We start from the raw sequence: 22,025 nt of genomic DNA, 5'->3' as shown, positions 1-22,025 counted from the left end.
AATCAATCATTTATATTTTAAACAGAGTTTTGAAGAAAACAACAATGTGTTTTCTTTTGCAGATATTTTAAAGCTCACTGTGCGTGTTTGAGGGGGACAAAAAAGCCATTGTAACTGCACATGACTTGACACTGATTTGCGCACTAAATGCAACATTGTTTACATGGGATGTGTATTAGAACATGTTAGTGTACTTCTTTCCAAGTGAACAGTATAATTGGTCCCAGAGAAATCAAATTTCTTTGCACTATTAATAAATCATAAGCTGTCCAGTGTTACTGGACACAGTCATGCGAGATTTTGCAACACTGATTAACAATGAGAAAACCTGACGCCAGTTAAATACATGATAGGACACCGAAAATTGCTGTTAAGTCGAGTTTTGGGAAAACAAAACCAAGGACTAAAAAAATACTTATTTCGTTGTGTGAATATCAGACAACAGATAAAATGACTTCATTGTTTTGCAACACTGGGCTTTGTTGAGATTTCTTTGGGCAAGGCTTCCATTTACATATGATATGTTGCTATTAACTGCAGTGCACATCATGCAATACTGAAATTTGTAAAATAAAATTTGCAGTCTAGTGGAGCCAACATACTATTAAAACATGTAACTGACATTTCGTTAAAATTTTTTTATCTTTCGATAGACTTTTTTTGCCCTTGTTATACTTTTCATATCTGTTTAGAAAACTGATGTTAAGGTTAGTTTGCCTGGTAATGTTTATCAAAGTGAAACTTACTTAAAATGATTTCTCTCTTGCAGTGGGTGAAGAAAGAAAGATCTTGCAAATTGATGCTTTCATGTTTTCACATGTCAGACGTGTCTTTTGAGTAACCTTTTTTCCATTCCGCTTGTTTAGTAGTTGTCAGTCTTTTAATAACAATATTTACTGAATTTAATAAGGCTGCTCCACAACCCAAAGGAGCGTGCATCTGCATCTGCAGTTGCAGGATATAAAACAGGAGCACTGTCTCACTAAAAAGCTATACAATTGATAAAAGACTGGCTTTAAAAGCATAGAAATGAAGCCAATGGGGAAATCTGGGAGTTTAGCTTCTCCGCCAGACCAATTGAATTACATTATCCTGAAATTCTATGATTGAAAACAGCTCTGAATGATGAAAAGTTTCATTGTAGTTAGTCCCTCTTTCCCTATAATGAACAACGACCAGTGAAATAAATATTTTTCTCAAAACCTAGTCTGAAGCTTGCACACAAGAATTTCACTCACATGTGCTGTATCAGTGTACCAATAAAGTGATTTGATAAAAGTGATTGTCCCACAAGTTTCTATATAAGCAAAGACAGCCCTTCCAAAAAACAAAATATAATTCAAAAAACACTTACATCAGTAATTGTAAGTCATTCACTTTTAAATCATTAAATCAGTAAGTAAATCTTTACTGTTTGATTGAATTATAACATTTGACTTATTGTAAAGATGAATACATGGACACATGTTTCATGTGAATACCTAAAATGACTAAGCAGTCACATAATATCTCCAATTTCTGCAGTGTTTCTTGAATAAATGGACTTTTAGGTTTACTTGCTGAATTATCATTTTCTTCTGCTTTTCGTGCTGCCGTTTGTGTGGTCACTTCAGCTGTTTCATTTGTGAGTGTGTGTGTGAATGTGTTTTTGCTGTGATGTTTATTTATTTTCTTAAATTAATTCCCTCACTTCAGGCACTTGAACATTTTAATAAAGTTATTATTATCCCCAGCTGGATGCACATTGAAGCGACTAGGATGAGTGCCTAGCTTGAAGGCACAACAGAGGGAAAAAAATCATTATTAAAACCTGTTAATCGACTTTCATCTCCTCTAGCCAGCTTTTGCCCTTGTTCTCTCTTTCCTCTTTAAATGTAATCTCCACCTTGAAGGAAGTCTCCGGGATAATGTGACATGGTGGTTGTGCTAGTGAATGTGTATCTCTACCAAATTCTGTTTGTGTTTTTGCATGCAGTGTTATTTTTAGGTCATTCGAGGTAGCTGATTCTTATTCCTTTTTTGAGTCAAAAATTTACTTAATGGAAAGCTAGATTTCATTCTTCATTGGAGGCTCTTTCTCCTCCTTCACTCCTTTTTCGTCAGGGGATCAGATTTTATCCCTTCACATTTTGGCACAATCAGTGTTCATAGATAGCATTAGCTGCTTCTGCACCTGTTTCTTTTCCCCCCCATCTCTTCTGGTTCCACTGGGAAAACACAGGCCTTAAACTACACACTGTTAATCACTTTCTTCTCTTCAGGTCCATTAGCAGACCACTCGAGCTCCTGCTGAGAGGAAATACATGTAGGGTACAAGCAGAAAGCAGAGAGTGGCCTGTAAAATGAGTAAGGGCTGGTAAATGAGTGATTGGACATTTTAATTAGGTTAAAAGGTTCCACTGTACACTTAGCATCACTAAACTAGTCTGCCAGAATGCCTCAGTTTATCATCAAGCTCTGTCTTTGGTTTGGCTTTCTACAGACTCTAATTCATATCTGCAGGGATCATTCTGTGAATAACTGAAGAGCTGAAATATGAAGCTAAAAACTCAACTACTGTTTTAACTTGCGCATTACTTTTCTCAGTTTATATATACTAACGTATCGGAAGTTACATGACTACTTTTTAATGCACAGGTACAATACACAATCTGTACTTTTCTAATTATTCTAAATATTCTTAACTATTTAAACATCTTTCAGTATCCTGCTCTGTTTGCACACTACAACCTGGGATTGACACTTATCTGTACTTTCATTTTAATAACTGTACAGTACTGTTTTGGTAACTATTGTCCATGATGTAAATATGTAAAAAATTTGTGTTTCTATTCTATTCCTGTGTCTTGTTCTGTTTGTATATGTGTTTTTTGTTTTTTGCTGCTGCTGCTACAACCAATTGTGGGACAATTAAAGGATTATTCTATTCTTCTATTCAATGACCATTCCTTCTAAATATCAGAACACGTTTTATTTTTTGTTGTTCTTTTTGTTTAGTAATGATTCCTCCTGCATGACTTTTCCGTGCTTCTGTCTGTGCACTCATTCTAGCATCCTCTTCCTCATCTCTCCAGGTCATTTATGTTATAATCATTTATGTTATTATGTTAAAAAAAAGCAAAACAAAGGCATTACAAGAGGGACCTAATCAAGAAATACACAGTACCAGGCAGGATGTGACAAAGATTAGAGGGACACTCAGACAATAGATACACAGCAGGTAAAGAGGGTGTGAGCACAGTGTAGACTAATCACACAAGACAAGGGAAGTAGAACTGAATACAAAATGCAGGGAACAAGAGACCGTCAAAATAAAACAGGAAATAAATAATAATGAGACACAAACTCAAACACCCGGATTTGAGAGAGAGAGAAAAAGAGCATGGAAACAAGACTGACTACATAGAGGAGACACAAATAATGTAACTGGGACCAACAGAGGGAAATCCATAAGCTCAAGAAAACAAACAGATTATTAACAGAAACAGAGTAAAATGCACATGGTTTGTTTGAATGAGAGAGAATGAATAAGTTCTTTAAATAAATAGTTCAGGTCCAGGTGTGCCTTAAGAATTTGTGGCAGCTATACATTATTATTAAAATGTACAACTGCACAAAAGATTGTTAATACTGAATTGTTATTTTTATAGTCATCTGGTGATGTTGTAGCTAAATGGAGGGAATTTTTGAAAGTATCAGACTTCAAAGGTCCTGACTGAGTCTAAAGAGATTAATATTTTTTTGCCGCAACCTTTCCAAAAATCTCTTCTGCTGGGGGAGTTTAGCTAAACCAAACAACTCTTCTGAGATAAATATGCTTTTTTTGTTAAGAGCTGTTTGGGTCTGAATGACGTGAATCTGAATCTGAACAAGTTTAACTATCGAAATCAGAAATCTCTCATAAAAAAAGAAAAAAATCAAAGAAATGTTGTTTAACTTTTGAGATATAGGCCCCATTGCTGAGATTTGCATATTAAAAAAACAGCTGCACACCATTTGCTACCAACTCAGTGTGATACTCAATGACACTTTTGTGTTAATATTTTTCCTAGTGCAAAATCATTATCCACTGCAAATATAAATATGGCTGCAGTATCACTTATGTCAAAACCTCCGATTTTTGGCCACATGAAAATGCTTTATTGCTCAATATTTTAAGGCTGCAGAGGCATGAGGTCTTTGTTTTTAACACTTGGTAAAAGCGCCTGTGATTCACTGTGGTAGAAGTTGCTGATGTTTCTGAATTATACTATGTGTTGGATTGTGCTGGTGGGATCAGAAAGATTTACTTGTCTGAAATTCTTTTCCACTGATTTATTTCTCGATGATGTTGTAGTTTATGCTAATAACATTTGTGTCAGCAGCTCTGACAGTGTGGCCTTGGTTTGCTGAGTCACAACGTCACCTATGCAGAAGAATTATTCTGATGGAGGCTGAATGCTATATCTTTGTCACTTTTACATTGCGAAGGCTGCCTTGAGAGCTATTAAAGCTGTAAAAGATCATGTACAGCTACCTTCCGCGCTGTCAGCACATTGAGCTGCTGGAGGCATGACACACTATTATTAAAAAATATATCCTCATTTGATGTTTCAGTGATGATGGTGGAGAGTCTGGTTTATTAACATGTCTGTTCAACATCTCCCTACAAAACGAATCCACTGATATAGAAGTTTGTAGGAAAGGTGAAATTCTGATGGTTTTATGAGTGAGAACTATGTGTTTGTGTATAAGATGTGCATCTCCAGTGTGGCTAGAGCTGATCAAAGTTTTGTTGTCCAAAAACCCATCATTTTTAATCACATCAACACGTGCAGTGTTTGCTTTAAGAGTGTTTTTGAAGAACTATGCAGATGGTCAGGAGGAGTTTCACTGTGCCTTGTAGATTAATAGAAAGCATACAATAGGATGTCAAGAGTGGAACTGGGGTATTGCATTATGAAGTTGGGGCATGTATGAAGAAATCGAGATAGTGGTGAGTGTGCAAGTAGGAGTAACAGAGTTCAAAGTAGGGATTACATCAGCAACCTGCGGTGAGCTCCTTCTTATTTGTAGTGGTGATGGGTAGGCTGACAGATGAGGTCAGGCAGGAGTCTCTGTGGACTCTGATGTATGCACATGACATTGTGATCTGTGAGAGTAGGGAGCAGGTGGAGGTATATACTGGAAAGAAGATGAATGAAAGTCAGTAAAAGCGAAACATAATACGTGTGTGTGAGAATGAGAAGGAGACAGTTAGAAAGGTGAAGGTGCAAGGAGTAGAAGTAGTGGAGGTAGATTTTAAATCGAGTTTAAATACCTGATCTAAAACCTCCAAAGCAATGGACGGTTTAGAAGTTCAGGAGAGAGTCCAGACAGGGTGGCAGAGTTGGATGGACATGAGTGACAGTGTAATTTATAACAGAAAAATAGAAGCAAGAGTGAAAAGAAAGGTTTACAGGGGAAGTGAGACCTGCTGTTATGTATGGATTGAAGATGGTGGCACTACCAAAAAGACCAGTAATGTACGATATGCTAAGATTGCCATTGGGAGTGAGCAGAATCCTAAATGAGAGCATCAGAGGGACAGCTCAGGTTTAGCATTTTAGCAATGAAATTAGAGAGGCGAGACTGAGATGGTTCAGACATGTCCAGAGCAGATATAGTAGTCATATTTTATAAAGGGTGTTGAATATGGAGCTCGACGGTAGGAGGAAAAGAGACCTATGAAAAGATTAAAGATTATGTTTAGTGAAGCAGGGTTGGTATAACAGAGGAGGATGCTAGGGACAGGGCGATGATCCGTTGTGGTGACCCTGAAAAGGAACAGCAAAATGAAGATGAAGGAGGAGAAAATGATGGGAGACACTAGACTATTATAACTATACCTCAAGCCAAGCATAGCTGCCCATTTACCGTAATCTGATACATGTTTAATTCATGAAGCTCAAACATTCTGCATACTCTTCTTAAAGCCCACAAAACCAGCCACAAACACAAACACACAAAACGGTCTGTTTTTGGATTCAAATTTAACACAATCATGATGTATGAAATGGTAATTACATACTTTGATTAGTTAACAAAGTCCTGGACAGTAACCCATTCTTGTTAAGCTATAAAAACACACAACAATGTAATAAACCTTAACTCTCTGAATAATGTTGTTTTTTCCCTCCTGAAAATATAATGGACAGTGACAAATAAAGTGAGGCCTACACTGAAAGGCAAACCAATATTTTGCATATTAGACACTCTGTCAAAGACAGAAAAGAAGCCATGGGGAGATATGAGAGATGAATCCTAACTGAAAATTCATAAACTTGAATTTTATTTTCTCTTTTTGAAATAACTCCCGGCTCCTGAAAATTTCATGTGGTTATCTCCTATACTTAGGATTTATGGAGTTTCAAAAATTATGAAAAAATGGACAGCTTAAAAAGCATCACAATTCAAACCAACCCTATACAGTTCAAGAGCCTTTAACTCAAACACATTTCCTACTGTATGAAGGCAGATTTTTGCCTTCATTACATATAAAATCTGCTCATTCTCAGGGGTTCAGTTGAGAAACTATTTCAGATTTGACTGAATTTGTATGGCATACCCCATCTTATATCTCTCTTACTGTAAGTAACATTTTGGAGCAAATTCAAATCATCTCTCTTTCCACTCAGCATGTATTTATATTCAGCCTCTGATGTGAATAAAGAAGATTGTTTCTTCTTGCTAATATGTTTTTGTGCGGAAGATTTTCTATTTTCGCCTTTGTGTTCTATGTTGCAGTAAGTACAAATGCAATTTTCATTCTTCGTAGGTTGCGAGCCACTATGGTTTGTTTGTTTGGATGTTATGTGTCATGCTGGGAGTGTCGGGATAGGCTCCATGAGTGGATCCCACCCACAAAGAGGTTAACAGACCAACTACAGGTGGGAGTTCATGTGAGAGAAACAAAACACAACCCACTGCCAGCACATCTACACAGCCACAAACACACTGTGGTTCAGTTTCTGAAGTTAGTAAACTGGTAGACAAGATTATTACTATTGAACCTGTTTCCTGGCCTCTAGCCATTATAAAGAACAAGGGGAAGCATGCCATAGCACGAGAGGCCAGAGTGAGACCAGGAGGCAAGTAATGAGCCAAAATAGGCCCTACAGCTAATATAAGAGAAGCACAAAGACAGTAACATAGATTTAAGATTTATGGGCGATCGTGGCTCAGGGGGTTGGGACTCGCACATGTAACCGGAAGGTCGCCGGTTCGATCCCAGGGCTCTCTGTCCTGGTCGTTGTGTCCCTGGGCAAGACACTTTACCCTACTTGCCTACTAGTCTTGGCCAGAGGGGCTGATGGCGCGATATGGCAGCCTCGCTTCTGTCAGTCTGCCCCAGGGCAGCTGTGGCTACAACTGTAGCTTGCCTCCACCAGTGTATGAATGTGAGAGTGAATGAATAGTGGCATTGTAAAGCGCTTTGGGTGCCTTGAAAAGCGCTATATAAATCCAATCCATTATTATTATTAAGAACCTTATACTGTGAATAGATGGAAAAGATAAGTGGGAATCACTCAGAATAACAGATATAAAGATCTAAATAGATGGTAGGGCACAAGTGGTAGTACAGGTAGTATTAATGATAATCCTTGTGCTCCCTGCTATTTATTCTGACATTCACTATGCTTCCTCCCTGATGGCTGAGCATACATGAATCTAATCATTTCTGTTCAAATATCTAGAGATTTTTCAGCTTAGTGTTTCTAAACCCCGACAGCACTGTAATTTATCGTATGTGCGCACATGCTTTTTTTTTGTATTTCTTTTGTTTGTTTGTGTGTTTTCTCTAATAACTTACTACAAGCTGAACTGGCAGGCAGACAGACTGAGAATTAACCTAGGTCATCAGGGTACAGAAATGTCATAACAGCCAGCCTGAGCTGTTGCTTTTCAAGCCTGTCATGAAGTATTTTGTGAAAAAGGTCAAATTCTGACATAAGTTATTTATATATGTTAGATTCAGCTCTTATGGCAAACAGCTGCCTTTTCTTTCTTGCCAATGCTATTTACTGTGAAACATTTCCTTTTGAGATTTCGAAGACAAGGATGACAATGGTTGATCTGTTTTGGTCGAGAACAAGTAGATGTTGAATTATGCCAACAATATAATAAATTTAGTGAAGATAAATATGGTCTTTGCCTTCTTCTTGCTTTGAGAAATTAAAAGAGGCACTGTATTTATAGTACAAGTGACAGCTATCTGTGTAAATTTCTTGCAATTCAACCTGTAATGTGACATTATATATATATATATATATATATATATATATATATATATATATATATATATATATATATATATATATATATATATATGAGAGAGAGATAGAGTGAGATTTTAGTCTCATAAAGTGTCCTTAGTGAACTATTCATGGAAAAGCGTGTCTTTCAGAGTCACAGATGTATTTTGGAGATTTGAAAAGCTCAGTATAGAAGGAAAGAAAACAAAATGAGGCAGTGCAGGTGACAGATGCTGAAAGACAGATGAGAGAGGTGTGCAGTCTGTGGTCCCTGCCAAACACTATGTGTCTGTCCTTTATTTTTGTAGGTGTAAGGTCTCGGGTCTTCGGGTTAGAGGAAAAAGAAATGCAATCTTAGAAACTAGGAGCTGATGTGAAACAAAAATGGAAACCAGGAGCACAGAAGATATACACAGCACTGAGAGGGTACAACATGACATTGGACAGAGGAAAACATAAGGCTTGAATACAGAAGGGAGTAACAAGGTAATGAGACACAGGAGGAGAGCACAGCTGGGAGTAATTGCACATAACGAGACGTGGAGGAAGCAAAACTGAAAACACTGAGCACGGGACACGAGACTGTCAAAGTAAATAACAAATAATAATAATAAAGGAGAGATCATTAGAATCATTAGAAAGAACTGAAATTTTTCTTATTGATGTAAAGAATTCAATTTGAGGTATTTGGTGATTAGAGATGAAGATGGAGGCTTGAATGGAGTGATGATAGGTTATGATAGGATATGTTGGGGAAGTGGTGGGTTGCATGAGAGCACGGAGTGAAGGTTGATTGGCCAGAAGAAGGCCAGCAGAAAGCTGATTGAACTAGACCTGTGATGTCACAATCAGCTTGACAGCGTGGGAGAGTGAAAATTAAATGAATCAAACTAAATGTGGCTATTTCCTCTACTTAAGTTATGAGGGATCTAAAATGCTGGACAAAATGTTCAAACCACCCTACCTACTTTAAAAACCTACAATGTAAACAATTTCTAATAAATTAAGATCCAACTTGTCATGGCTATATTGGATATGGTAAAGTTATTGTACGGAAATATTTTTTAAAAAAAGAAGCAGATTTTCATATTTTTTCATAGACTTTGGAGACTGAACGTGAAGGTACACACTTTTTGCTCCTCCCCTTTTGTGAGTGTGGACGCTTCATCTCTTTGCTCTTTAAATGCTTTGCTTCTTTTATTGATTTTTATTGATTTTTATGCTGATTTTTTCCCTTTTTTCCATATGAGCTTACCTGCGATAGCTTCTGGACACTTATAGATCATTAGGACTAAAGTGTTCTTAACAGAAACAGCAACATTTTTATAGTTACCTTATCCTCAGCATTCCGTGTGTCTGTGGCCTAGACACAGCTGAAGCCTGATTACAGCGTCTGGGCACCGAACAGCCTCAATAGCCTGGAAAGGTGCTAACCGCTAGGCTAACTAGCAACAAGATGCCTTCCCTCTCCACAGATGACTACCACAGCCTCCTGCAGAAGATTGCAGTACTGGAGACAAAAATTCATTGCTTAGAAGTAAACGTGGAGGTAAATGGACTGTGTGGAAATGAAACAACCTTGCCTTTGATTCAAAACAATGGCGATGAGCAAGCTAGTACACAGCTAAGGAGCACAGATAACATGACCAAGAAAGTAGACTCTGTACATTGTTATAAATCCTCAAGTGATAATCCCCCATTGGACTGTCTTGGTGCAAAACCAAGACATAAATCATGTCTCCTGGAAGGGGGAGGACGTATCACGGGCAGAGCACAGCGAGCTGAAATCTCTGAAACCAACTGGCCTTCACTTCCTACGAGACAGAGAAGCTCTTCTACCCCTGTATACGAGAGGAAACAGGACTGGACAACCGTGAATAGGAAGGTTAACAACAAACCTCCAAAACAACTGAATGTGAAACTGCAGAACAGATTTGCTCCACTATCAAAGGACCCTGGTTCTATATCGGACAACCATCCATCTAAAAGCAGCGAAGTAAGGTCTGAAAATCTGTTGAAAAGTAAACGACCACAGGGAAAGCTAAAGGCTAGGCCTGAAACTCTGATTGTGGGTGACTCTGCCATAAAGGATGTACAAAGGATGTGCGGTAAGAACACTAAAGTCCTCTGCTTTCCTAAGCATATGGTCAACAACCTGAAGGAGAGAATTCTTCAAATTGCAGATGAATATCCAACTGTGACAAACATTGTTCTGCATACAGGGTCAAACGATGTGTCCAAACAACAGTCGGAGGTTCTGAAACGGGACTTTACTGGATTACTAAATACTGTAAACTCTCTGAATGCAGCAGTATTCATCAGTGGACCTGTACCACCGGTCAGAGGAGGAGACGAGAGATTCAGCAGGTTATTTACACTGAATAAATGGCTTATATCAGCATGTACTGACCACTCAGTGCATTTTATCAACAACTTTAATATTTTTTGGGAACGCAGGCATCTGTTTAAAGCAAATGGATTTAATTTTAACAAGTCAGGGGTGAAACTGTTCACCTCCAACTTGTTTTATTCCATACGTCATCCATCTGTGCTTGGTGCCAAGGCTGAGATAAACGAGGAGTTATCTCATAAAGAGGAACAAACAGTACTCCAAGAACAGACAAAGCCCAGCAGAAACCTTGAGGAGGAGCTCCATTTGCCCCCACCCGGGAAGAGCCTCAGAAAGGAGAGACATCTGAGGCAAGAAGAGGTGTCCCTATTTGCCTCCAACTCTCTCAACAACACCAACGACCAGGACCAGGGACAAGTAATACCTCTAAAACACTTAAGTTGGCTTTATTAAATGTTAGATCTTTAGCTGGGAAAACATTTTTAATTAATGATTTAATCACTGACACGGCCTTGATTTTATGTTTTTAACTGAAACTTGGTTGGACCAAAGTAACAGTGGAGCTGTTCTCATCGAGACGACCCCTCCTAACTACAGTTTTATCAGTGAGGCCAGGGTGAGCAGGAGAGGAGGGGGGGTTGCTGTCTTATTTAATGAATCATTTCAATGTAAGCAGCTATCTCCTGGAAGTTTTCAGTCTTTTGAATATGTGGCTTTACAGCTGAAGGCCCCATCCAAAGTTGTGTTTCTTAATGTTTACAGGCCTCCCAAATACTGCACAGACTTTTTTAATGACCTCAGTGAACTGCTGTCTGTGATCTGATCCATGTTGACAACCCTCAGGACAAAGGGACTAAAGACCTGAGTAACACTCTGGGCAACTTTCGGCTGACTCAGCATGTAGCAGAGGCCACACATAATAGAGGACACACTCTTGACCTACTGATCTCCAAGGGCCTGAGCATTTCAAAGGTTACTGTGTCTGATGTGGGCGTGTCTGATCATTACTGTGTTTTCTTTGAAAGTAAAAATCTCAGCGCACATAAATATATCAACAACAGTGATCACAAAACGGTGTATAACTGAACACAGTAGTGCAATTTTTAACCAGGTCTTCCCATTAACACCTGACCTGCCCAGAGGGTCAGTCAATGAGCTCATCAATAGCTTCAATGCTAACATGTTAAATGTAATGGACACTATTGCTCCCATTAAGGTGAAGGTTATCTCTGGAAGGAAAAAGTCTCCATGGAGAAACTCCACACTGGTGAAAAATGAAAAAAGAGAGTGTAGGAAAGCTGAGCGCAGATGGAGAAAAACAAACCTCCAGGTTCATTATGACATCTATAAAGAGAAACTTCACAATTATAATTTACAACTGAGGAATGCAGGGAGGTCCTACTTCTCTGACATCATCACTAAAAACAGCCATAATGCTCGGGTCTTATTTTCTACAGTTGACAGGCTAACAAACCCTCCTGTGTCAGTGGCAGCTGAACTTCATTCGACCATGGCCTGCAATGACTTTGCCAAATTCTTCACTGAAAAAATCCATAAAATTAGACAAGCAATTGGTACATCAACAGCAGATCCAGGATATGTACTGTGTCCACCGAAAAACTGTTTAAACACCATGAAACAGTTTCACCCTATTAACAGCAAAGACCTGGAGGACATCTTAGGTCAACTGAACTCCTCCTCCTGCTGTTTAGATGTCCTGCCAACAAGTTTTTTCAAAAAGGTCTCAAAGACTTTAGAGTCAGACCTGTTACAGATCGTCAACTTTTCTTTATTATCAGGTGTGTTTCCAGAATCACTAAAAACTGCTGTAATAAAACCTATACTGAAAAAGGACAATCTTGACAAGACACAAATGAACAACTACAGGCCAATCTCAAATCTCCCACTTTTAAGTAAGATCATTGAAAAAGCAGTTTCTCAACAGCTCAGTTACTTCTTAAAACAGAATAACTGCTACGATGCCTTCCAGTCAGGTTTTAGACAGAACCACAGCACTGAAACCACTCTGACCAAAGTGTTTAATGACATATGTCTGAATACAGACAGTGGAAAAATGTCAGTCCTAGTTTTACTGGATCTCAGTGCAGCATTTGATACAGTTGACCACAACATATTACTCAAACGACTGGAGAGGAATTACTGTAACAGCATCTTTACAGGTCTACCTAAAAAATCAGTCAGACAACCATAGCTGGACTGGCCACCGGGCATACCGGGCATTTGCCCGGTGGGCCGCTGGTGATTTTTTGTTTTTATGGGCCGATGGATTTTTTTTTTTTTTTAGGAAGGGTATATATAATGAAAGGTGTTGGATTGGCCAGTTGGTCATGATCGACTCTGGGCTGGACCAATTACAGCCGAGGAGGCCGGATGCACCCGCCCCCTTGTTTAGCAATCACGTGATTTTCACGTGCATGCCGGGAACTAGTGGCAAAACAATCAAAGTACCGCATCAAATGCAAGCATTTGCAGCACCGCAAAACGTTCATTCTCCGGTTCCAATACCTTCTTGTTTTTTCTTTGCCGCACAAAAAAGGAATGTACAAAACAAAAGGAGAACAATGCCGGTCCGTACAAAGACAGACTCGATGAAAAGACAAAGAAAAGATACGAGGAAAAAATCAAAGGAGTGAAAGGGTCAGACCCTTACGAGCACACAGAGTGGACAAAAGACGTTAGCGTGCTGCCCAACTTTCACCACGCTCAGATGTATAATTATACGGTTCTTGGAGTGAGTGCATACACTCATGAAGTTTTTAGTAACTTCAGGTCACTACAACAAGCCCAGGTACAGTTTACCGACGGATGGGTACAGGACCTTGAAACGCACCGTGTAGAACGAAAGACCATCGTACGAACAGAGGTAAGTTTACCAGTCTCACAAATCGTCGTGATAAATACACATTCGTTAACCGTTTATTAATATAACCTTTGAGCTCAACGGTAATTAATTAGTAGTGGAAATAATTTCTGGTAGCATTACAGAAATGTAGCAGTGACAATAATATTGTATGCTGTAATCGCAATGGACAATTAGTGATACAAAACAACTGTTTTACCCTGTGAATAAAAGTATATGTTTTTGTCAATGTACCATGGTAATAACAGAAGCGAAACGCAATACTGTGTCAGGACAATTCACTATTTATGCACAATAAATAAAGGAGCATAGCACGACAATTTCTGTTCAGCACCAGACTTGCTTGTAACCTATATCACCAATTATGTTAAGAAAAATGACGTATTAACTACTACAAAACTCTGACCTTTGTGGGAATGCTTGGAGCAGACTAACATGTGAGCTGGAGTGTTCTGAGACGTTATATTTGGTATATCCAGACCATCCGTCGGCTCTTACTTCGGAAACATGGCTTAAAAAATTTCTCTTCAACGACGTAATCCGATAAAAAAAAAAAAAAAACGATCTCTTTACCCGTCGGCTTCCCGTGGCTGTCATGCGACCGGCTATTGCAGTTAATAATACAACAGCTTCTTGACATTTTTTGGGTTTCTTTTTATCGCTGTGTAACTGAGTTCAATTGAAAGCCTGCGTGCGCTAGTACCTCTTGCCACAAGTTCCCAGAATCCTTTGCGGTTTTACCCCTGAATGACGTCACATTTTCAATCTTTATCCTGGTGGGCCGGTCTCTAGTCAAAATGCCCGGGCCGATTTTTTGTCCCAGTCCAGCCTTGCAGACAACTACAGCTCATTCAGAAATCTGCTGCTCGAGTCCTCACTAAGACCAAAAAAGTGGACCACATCAGTCCAGCTCTGAGGTCTTTACACTGGCTGCCTGTCCGTCAGAGGATAGACTTTAAAGTTCTGATGCTGGTCTATAAAGCTCTGAATGGTTTAGGACCAAAATACATCAATGACCTCCTGACCCAGTATGAACCTTCCAGATCCCTCAGGTCATCTGGATCCGGTCTTTTATCAGTTCCCAGAGTCAGAACCAGACACGGAGAAGCTGCATTCAGCTTTTATGCTCCTTATATATTTTATTTGTTTTTGTTTCTAATGTCTCTGTAAAGCACTTTGAATCACCTTGTTGTTGAATTGTGCTATACAAATAAACTTGCCTTGCCTTGCCTTGCCTTACTGTGGCGTATGACCTTGTGGTTCATTCTTTTTGCAGTAGGTATAGCTTTCTCCATTTCTACTCTGTACTTCTGATAGAACTACTAGCCTTGCTGCCATAACAACAGGGCATTTTTGCTATCATGCGAAACATTGTGCCACTAGGCTACATTAAACTCTGGATGGTTATACTTTGCAGAAGAATGATCAGGTTTAAATAGCAAAGCAGGTTAGACTCAGCAGAGAGAATGTTGATGTTTTGTTAGCTCAGTCATTGCCAATTTTTATGCAGTATAAAGGACTATGCTTGTGTGGGTGTTGTGCCAGCATAATAGTAGAATAACACAATAAGCTGCGGGCTTTCTCTACCACAAAGGATCATCTCCATCTTTTGCTTTGATTTGTCACATTCAGATCTTTTCAGCAATACACTAAACCAAACCCCTGAACAGTTCTCTTAAAAGACTTCTGTCTGTCTACATCAAAAGATATTGACAGACTGTACTGCAACAGTTTTTCTTTTTTTGTTTTTTATTGTAGAATAAACCATTTCAAACTATGTCGCAATGTGGGCTTTATTAAGCTCACTAAATGCAAATGCAAACAACAGGAGCAGGTCATGTTTTTACAGAGGTCAGTAATAAAAGTAATAATACAGGATCAGAACAAAATCCATGAAAATTTACTTGCATTGTGGCCAAAACCTGGTGTTATAAACAGCCTCCAGGAGCTGTCATGCCTTAACAAACCACAGTGGTAGAGGATCATTCAAAAGAAACAGCAGGATTGAGAGAGAAACCTTTCTAAAGGAGCACCTTTTCTCTCGCCACAGTCGACAACACAGCTTCCTTGTTCCGGCTCACATCTGACTAAAGTTACCAGTTAGTCAGCAAGTCTGAGGTAAATGTGAGAACACCACAGATTTTGGATTTAAGAAATTATTTGAACAATTTTGAAAAGGTGAACATATAATCATTTAAAGAACTCCACATGTAAATACTAAATGTAAATGCGAATGTGTATATAGTTAGGTTTTAATAGAAAACACATTTTTGTAATATTTCTCAATTGTATATCAGCTTCTAAAGCTTATAGTTTTTTAATTGTACAATAATAGGAACCATTTAATCATCATTAATCTTTATCACAATGAAAAAAATCAAGGTGATTTGAACTTTGAACTACCATGCATCTCGGTTCCTGCTGACTCAACTCTGGTGCTTTTTTTAATACTCTAAACTAAATATGTAACATTATTGGATTTTGCCTAGCCAGTAGTTCTGTTGCACCCAAATGTAATTCTAAAAACAGTTCATGTCATTTTGGAGACAGGCTTACAATTGATGAAACGAATTACAAAAGTGAACTGCTCAAATATAATTTGATGTATATTGATACCTATCTTTTAAAAATGTGTATATCTTCTATATAAGCCTTCTTTGTTGACTTGAACTTGCCTCTGTTTTGCTGTTTTCCTTTTCTATATTTAATTTCAGTGATGTTTGATTTAATACTTCCACAATAAATGCACTTGAAAATAATTATTTATGACAGCTTAACACATTTTTTTCAGCTGTATCAATAGTAGAGATGAAAGTAAGGTTGTTTTAAAGTTGCGTTGTTGTTTCTCTATTATGGAACTGTTGGAAGACCTATCCTGGATTAACCAAATGGTGAGATTTAGAAATGGTCCTAAAGCTCTTCTTTTGTCTCTTGTGAACATATTGTTTTGTTGCACTCTGCACTGAAATTGACTCAGTTAATTCTATGATGGCTTCGGTAGTTTGAAGTTTCATGATTTGAGTAATATTCTGTGAGAATACCTTTAAATTTCTGATTTGTTTGCCCACCCACACGCGTCTCCTCACAGTATCTCAAACTATGATGTTTTGGCTTTTAACCATTTCTTCTAAAACATTGTGACTCAATAAGTCGCTTTCAATACACATGAACCTGGACATCCTCTTAAAAAAATACATACATACGTACACATACTTCTGCACACTATATTATGAAAGTTATTATGAAATTAATGTCAGGTTCAGTTCCGAGTTCAGGAAGCAATTTATAACAGAACTGTTATCAGAACTTCACACATCACTAATTTAATCATTAGATTTAATCACAGTTCAGATTGAAATGACAAATATGCATTATACTTTTAATATATTAAATATAATAATTTATATTATTATAAAATACTGACCTTTGATGACATTTGGTATGTTTGATATAATTGGATCATTTTACATTCATGACAGTGAGTGAGAAAGACCATCTAAAGCAACACTCTGGTTCCATTTTAGATTCAAGACGTGTCTGACAAATGATGATGGGCAGTACCACCAACACAGAATGTTAAAACCCAGTTGGACTCACACATTTGTGTCTGAAATCCATGTAAAAAAGGATATCACAAACCTTTAGAGTCCACAGCTTTATTAGCTGTAAAGCTCCATTGTGTTGGAATTTGCTGCTTATCATAACTGAATTTGTTGTTACAAAAACATTTTATCCTGTTTATAGTTCATTAATGTTTTTATGAACAAGACACATTTAACAATGTTGGTTATTTGGTTTTTACAATAAGAATCACAAAAATCAAAGAAAGTGTTACATTTTTACTGTTATAAAGAAACCAAATCATACCCAGGTAAAAAAAAATGTCCTTTAATGGTTTAAAGGTAATTACTATATTTTAAAGGATCTGTGCGCTCATATCAGGATTGACATTGTCACCACTCTTAATGCAGTTTTTAAAACAGTTAAGGCATTTTTTATAACAAAGACCTACCTGTGCAAACGAGTTTTGACAAAACATGTCAGTCACTTCAACTTTGTGATCATTGAACAAAACCTGTTATATTATGTTTTAAGACACTTATCAGAACTTCACAGACTTTGGAAAGAAAAAAGTGTTCAGAGACAAAAAAAAGAAAAAAGAAAAAAAGAAACACAACAAATTAATTTGTAACCTTATAAAATTGTTGAAATTGGGGAAAATGAAACGACACTTGTGAGTCTGTATGTGTCAGAAAGAGACAAAGAAAATATGCACAATCTTAGAGCATTGCGCCAGCTACTGTAAAGTACATAGATTGAGCAAGCACTTTTTTATATGGTGTATTAGGTATGCCTATTGCTTCCCATATGGAAAAGATATATATAAATCTTATAATGTTTTTATCTGTCTTGTATGAAACTTGTATGAAAAGAATACAAGAGTGAAAACATATATAAGATCCCTTGAAAAATTATACAATGAAACTTGTATGTTTTGTATACTTACTAAAAAACTATATGAAAGTAATGAGAAAGTGGCCACTTTCATGAGTAAATCATGTAAGCCTTATATGATTTATATATGATTTACTCATGAAAGTGGCCACTTTCATGAGTAAATCATATATGTTTTTACTATTTCTTTTCCATATGGGTTGTTAAAGCAAACATCTGACTGGCCAATTACATGTCAGCAACTCAAAGGATTAAGGCATGTAGAGATAGTCAGATAGCCTGCTGAAGTTCATAAGTAGCATCAGAAAGAATAATGATGAAAGAGTGGCATGGTTGTTGGTGTCAGACAGGCTTAACTGATTTCAGAAACTGCTGATCTACTTGGATTTCCCCACGAAACCATCTTTAAAGTTTTTAGAGAATTGTCTAAAGTGAGGAAATATCCACTTTTCTCCGGGTGACAAAAACTTGTAGATGTCAAAGGTCAGAGACAAATGCCCAGACTACTTCAAGCTGATAGAAAGTTAACAGTAACTCAATCAACCACTCATTATAAAAAGGCATGAATCTTTGATCTCAAAACCCCTCAGACCTTGATGCAGATGGACTGCAGCAGCAGAACCCACACCTGTTGCCACTCCTCTCAGCTAACAACAGGAAGCTACACTCACATAGACTCACCAAAATTGGTCAATAGAAGATTGAAAAATTGCTATTCTCCAGTGACCCTCACAGTCACCAGATCTCAGTCCAGCAGAGGAATTTGGTATGTAGACAATGAGCAGCTGACAAATTTGTAGCAACTGTTCTATGCTCACGTCATAATGGCGCAATGCTGGACAGTAATCAGGCAAGTGAGCAATCTAGATTTGTGACTGACGACGCTAAAAACTGATTTGAAAAGCTGTAAGAGTCAAGTGAGAAGTGAATCAACATAAAATAACAAATAGAAGTGTGTGTGTGTGTGTGTGTGTGTGTGTGTGTGTGTGTGTGTGTGTGTGTGTGTGTGTGTGTGTGTGTGTGTGTAAAAAAATGACAGAGAAAAGCTAATTCTTGCTTTGAGAACTGCATCAAGAGTAGTGATAATGACGTTTCTGATGTGACAATTGCACTCAAGTGATTGAGAAAAAACACTCTGTCTCATATAAGCAGCTACCTGCTGTGACTGGTCTTTTGGAGAAAAAAACCCAATTAAGACAGTTCAAAATATCAACTAGACTAAGGCTGGCTCCAGCTACTTATCATGTGTCAGATGATCAGTGAGGTCACTGATCATCTGACACGTCATAGTTGGTTATGAGTGTAATGGTTCTTGAGAAAGCTTGTATTTTATTAATGAAGAAGGGACATAGAGAAGGGACATTGACTTCTCACAGTAATAGCTTTTGCACTTCCTGGAAATATTCATTGTGAACACACAGTATATTCTTATCCCAGTTGGACTGAATAGCATTATGTGTAATTCACAACCATGAAATCAACTGAGATGAAGCAGGATGGATGGATGGATGGATGGATGGATAGACTGGCTGTTGATTTTGCATTCTACTTTCCTTTTGCTGTCATGTATGAATAAACCACAATACTACCACAGGCGCTGGTTCTCCAGCATAGAAACAGGATTCTACATGAATAGAAAATATATACACACTATCATTTCAGTCTAGTTTTGATAGTCACCCAAAAGACCTGGTGTGTATCACAGTTTGAAGCCTGATGGACACTCACTTTATTATTCCCAAAAGGCAGAGTGAAAATTGTTACATGTTTTCAGTTATGTGTCTTGAATTGCTTAGATTTTTCACTGCTGCAGATTTCACATCATCATGTATAATTTAGAGGAAATACGTGAGACAGGTATTTAATAACAATGCTTTGGATATGAAATAAACAAAATAGTTAGAACTTGTATTTAAATATTTTTGTTTTTTGTAAGTTTGCCTCTATATACCACCAGAGTGGTATTAAGCAATCAATATGCGGTTGAATTACAGGCTTTCAGCTTTATTTCAAGGGGTTTTACAAAGATTTACATTTAACTATTTATGAATTGCAGCCATTTTTATTCATAGTTCCCCATTTCAAAGTCTCAACACTAATAGCAAAAGCATAATTTTAAAATAAGGAGGGGCATCAGCAAATGTATTTCCTCCCTTTCTGTATCCTGCACTGTGCTACTTGTGGTCTTTCTGCCTCCAGTTTTGTCTACATTAACCAGGCATGCTCTGTTAGTCACTGAAAAATATGCCATTTCTGTATCTTGTGTTACTTTTGCAGTATGGTTTGGTTCATTATCCATTTGCACTGTGAAGCATTAGTTACCCAGTTCTTTTGGCAGCCACGTTCTAGGTTTTGACAATGAGTTGACTGCCTTTGCAAGTATTATCGTTTACTTTTAACCAAGTTGGTTGTTCTTGGTTTTGATTTGAATAAATGCTGCAAAAGGCTTTTTTAAAAATCTAATCTACTACTACTCACGTTTTTGTTAGTTTATTTGTTATGTTCTTTGATTTTTACCTTGTACTTTTTCATGGAATAATGAAGGAAAGAGTTTCAACTCGCCAAATCAGACTGAAAATGGAGGATTATATATAAAATTAGCCATAATTAATAAATAGTTAATGCAAAATGTCTCTCTCACATTCCTTAAATTTGTGCTGAAAGTCACTCCCCTTCAATCACTCTTAAAGAATTAATTTAAAATCCTAACTAAGAAAAAATAACAACAAAAAAATGTTTCATTGTCCAAAAATTAACTAGAAGGGCCTAGCTGCTACTACATTTATATCACAGAAATTTTGAGTAAGATCACTGAGCTGTTATCTTTTTTCCTCCTTTTTTTGTTCTGATATTTGTATCTGCTCGTGTCTTTTGTTGGAGATAATGGTCCAAATTGTAAACCCCCCCCCCCCCCCCCCAAAAAAAAAACAAAAAAACGAGCAGAACAGCAGAACTGAATGTCAACCCTGCAAAGTTATCAGACAAAAAATTTCTGATAGAATAATTTCTGCTTGTTGTACATGTCATTATATAAGCTGTCAGTCTACAAACTGGCACAAGTTTGCCTGCCAAAAGTTTTTACAGTCATGCATACACATAAACTGCATTATTATGAAATGCAGGATATAAGCACAACACTAACCAAATGGTACTTTTGCTTCAATATTATGTATACTTTTAAGGGGAAAGAAAGATGAATTGCTTCCAAAATCAAAAGTTTAAACAGCACCTACTGTGAGTTTTTTGTTGTTTAAAAGACCAACATCCAGAAGTGGGCTAAAATCACACAGTGTCTATTCGCAGCTTTATTAGCATAGCTGAATAATCTTGAAACTAATTTAAACTCACACTGCTGGTGCGGGTTATACTAAGGACGACCACGGCCATCTTACCAGACTTTGCATTAATGATCCAAAACAGACTGGTGCAAACTAGTTTTCCTGTGCTCATTAACATGTAATAAGCTCACTGTGAGCTTATTACTTTGCTTTTAAGTTATCTAATATTCAGAGAGATAGAGATATGAGTGATGACCCACTTTCAACAGCCACATCAACTTTGTTATAATGCCAATGCTTTGAAATGGGAAAAGTGTGAATTTCAAATAGGACTTTCATCATCCTATAATCTTTTGTTATGCATTCCTTATCATAATTTTAAGAGTCGAAGATAAAACATTACTCGTGATGCCCTATTTCAAGTTATTATTCAAGCACAGCTGTGAACCAGGCTAGATAAATTCCATTAATCTTTCCACCTGGACTTGAACTCAAATCTATTAAATGTACACACAGACACACAATTGTCATTTATCTTTTCTACTGTCCTGTATGGAAGACTTAGTGTTTTGATAGTTTTACGACTGCACCTTGCCTTGTGAAAAGTGGATTTTGAGTGTTATTCCTGCCAAATGTACATGAAAGGTTTTTATTTTAAGATAGCATTCTTAACTCAAGTAAATAGATTTGTAGATAGAGTCGAGAAGTATAACCTAAAAGTTTGTGAAGTTGAAAAGCTGATTGAGCTTCTTACCTTGAACTGATGCAACAATTCATCGCTTGTTTCG

At 37.4% G+C, this 22,025-nt stretch overlaps 1 pseudogene; it reads right to left on the bottom strand.

Moving 5' to 3' along the window:
* The window catches only part of LOC146618489 (uncharacterized), a 43,436-nt pseudogene extending 22,090 nt beyond the window's left edge, over nt 1–21,346 (bottom strand).
* Between the last annotated feature and the right edge of the window lie 679 nt (nt 21,347–22,025).

The sequence above is a fragment of the Diplotaxodon limnothrissa genome, linkage group LG14, assembly GCF_057381915.1.
Source record: "Diplotaxodon limnothrissa isolate DT_005_m linkage group LG14, D_limnothrissa_male_GT1.1, whole genome shotgun sequence".
In the NCBI taxonomy this organism is placed as follows: domain Eukaryota; kingdom Metazoa; phylum Chordata; class Actinopteri; order Cichliformes; family Cichlidae; genus Diplotaxodon; species Diplotaxodon limnothrissa.
The sequence above is the reverse complement of the archived record's forward strand: the minus strand, read 5'-3'. Positions and strand labels throughout refer to the sequence as shown.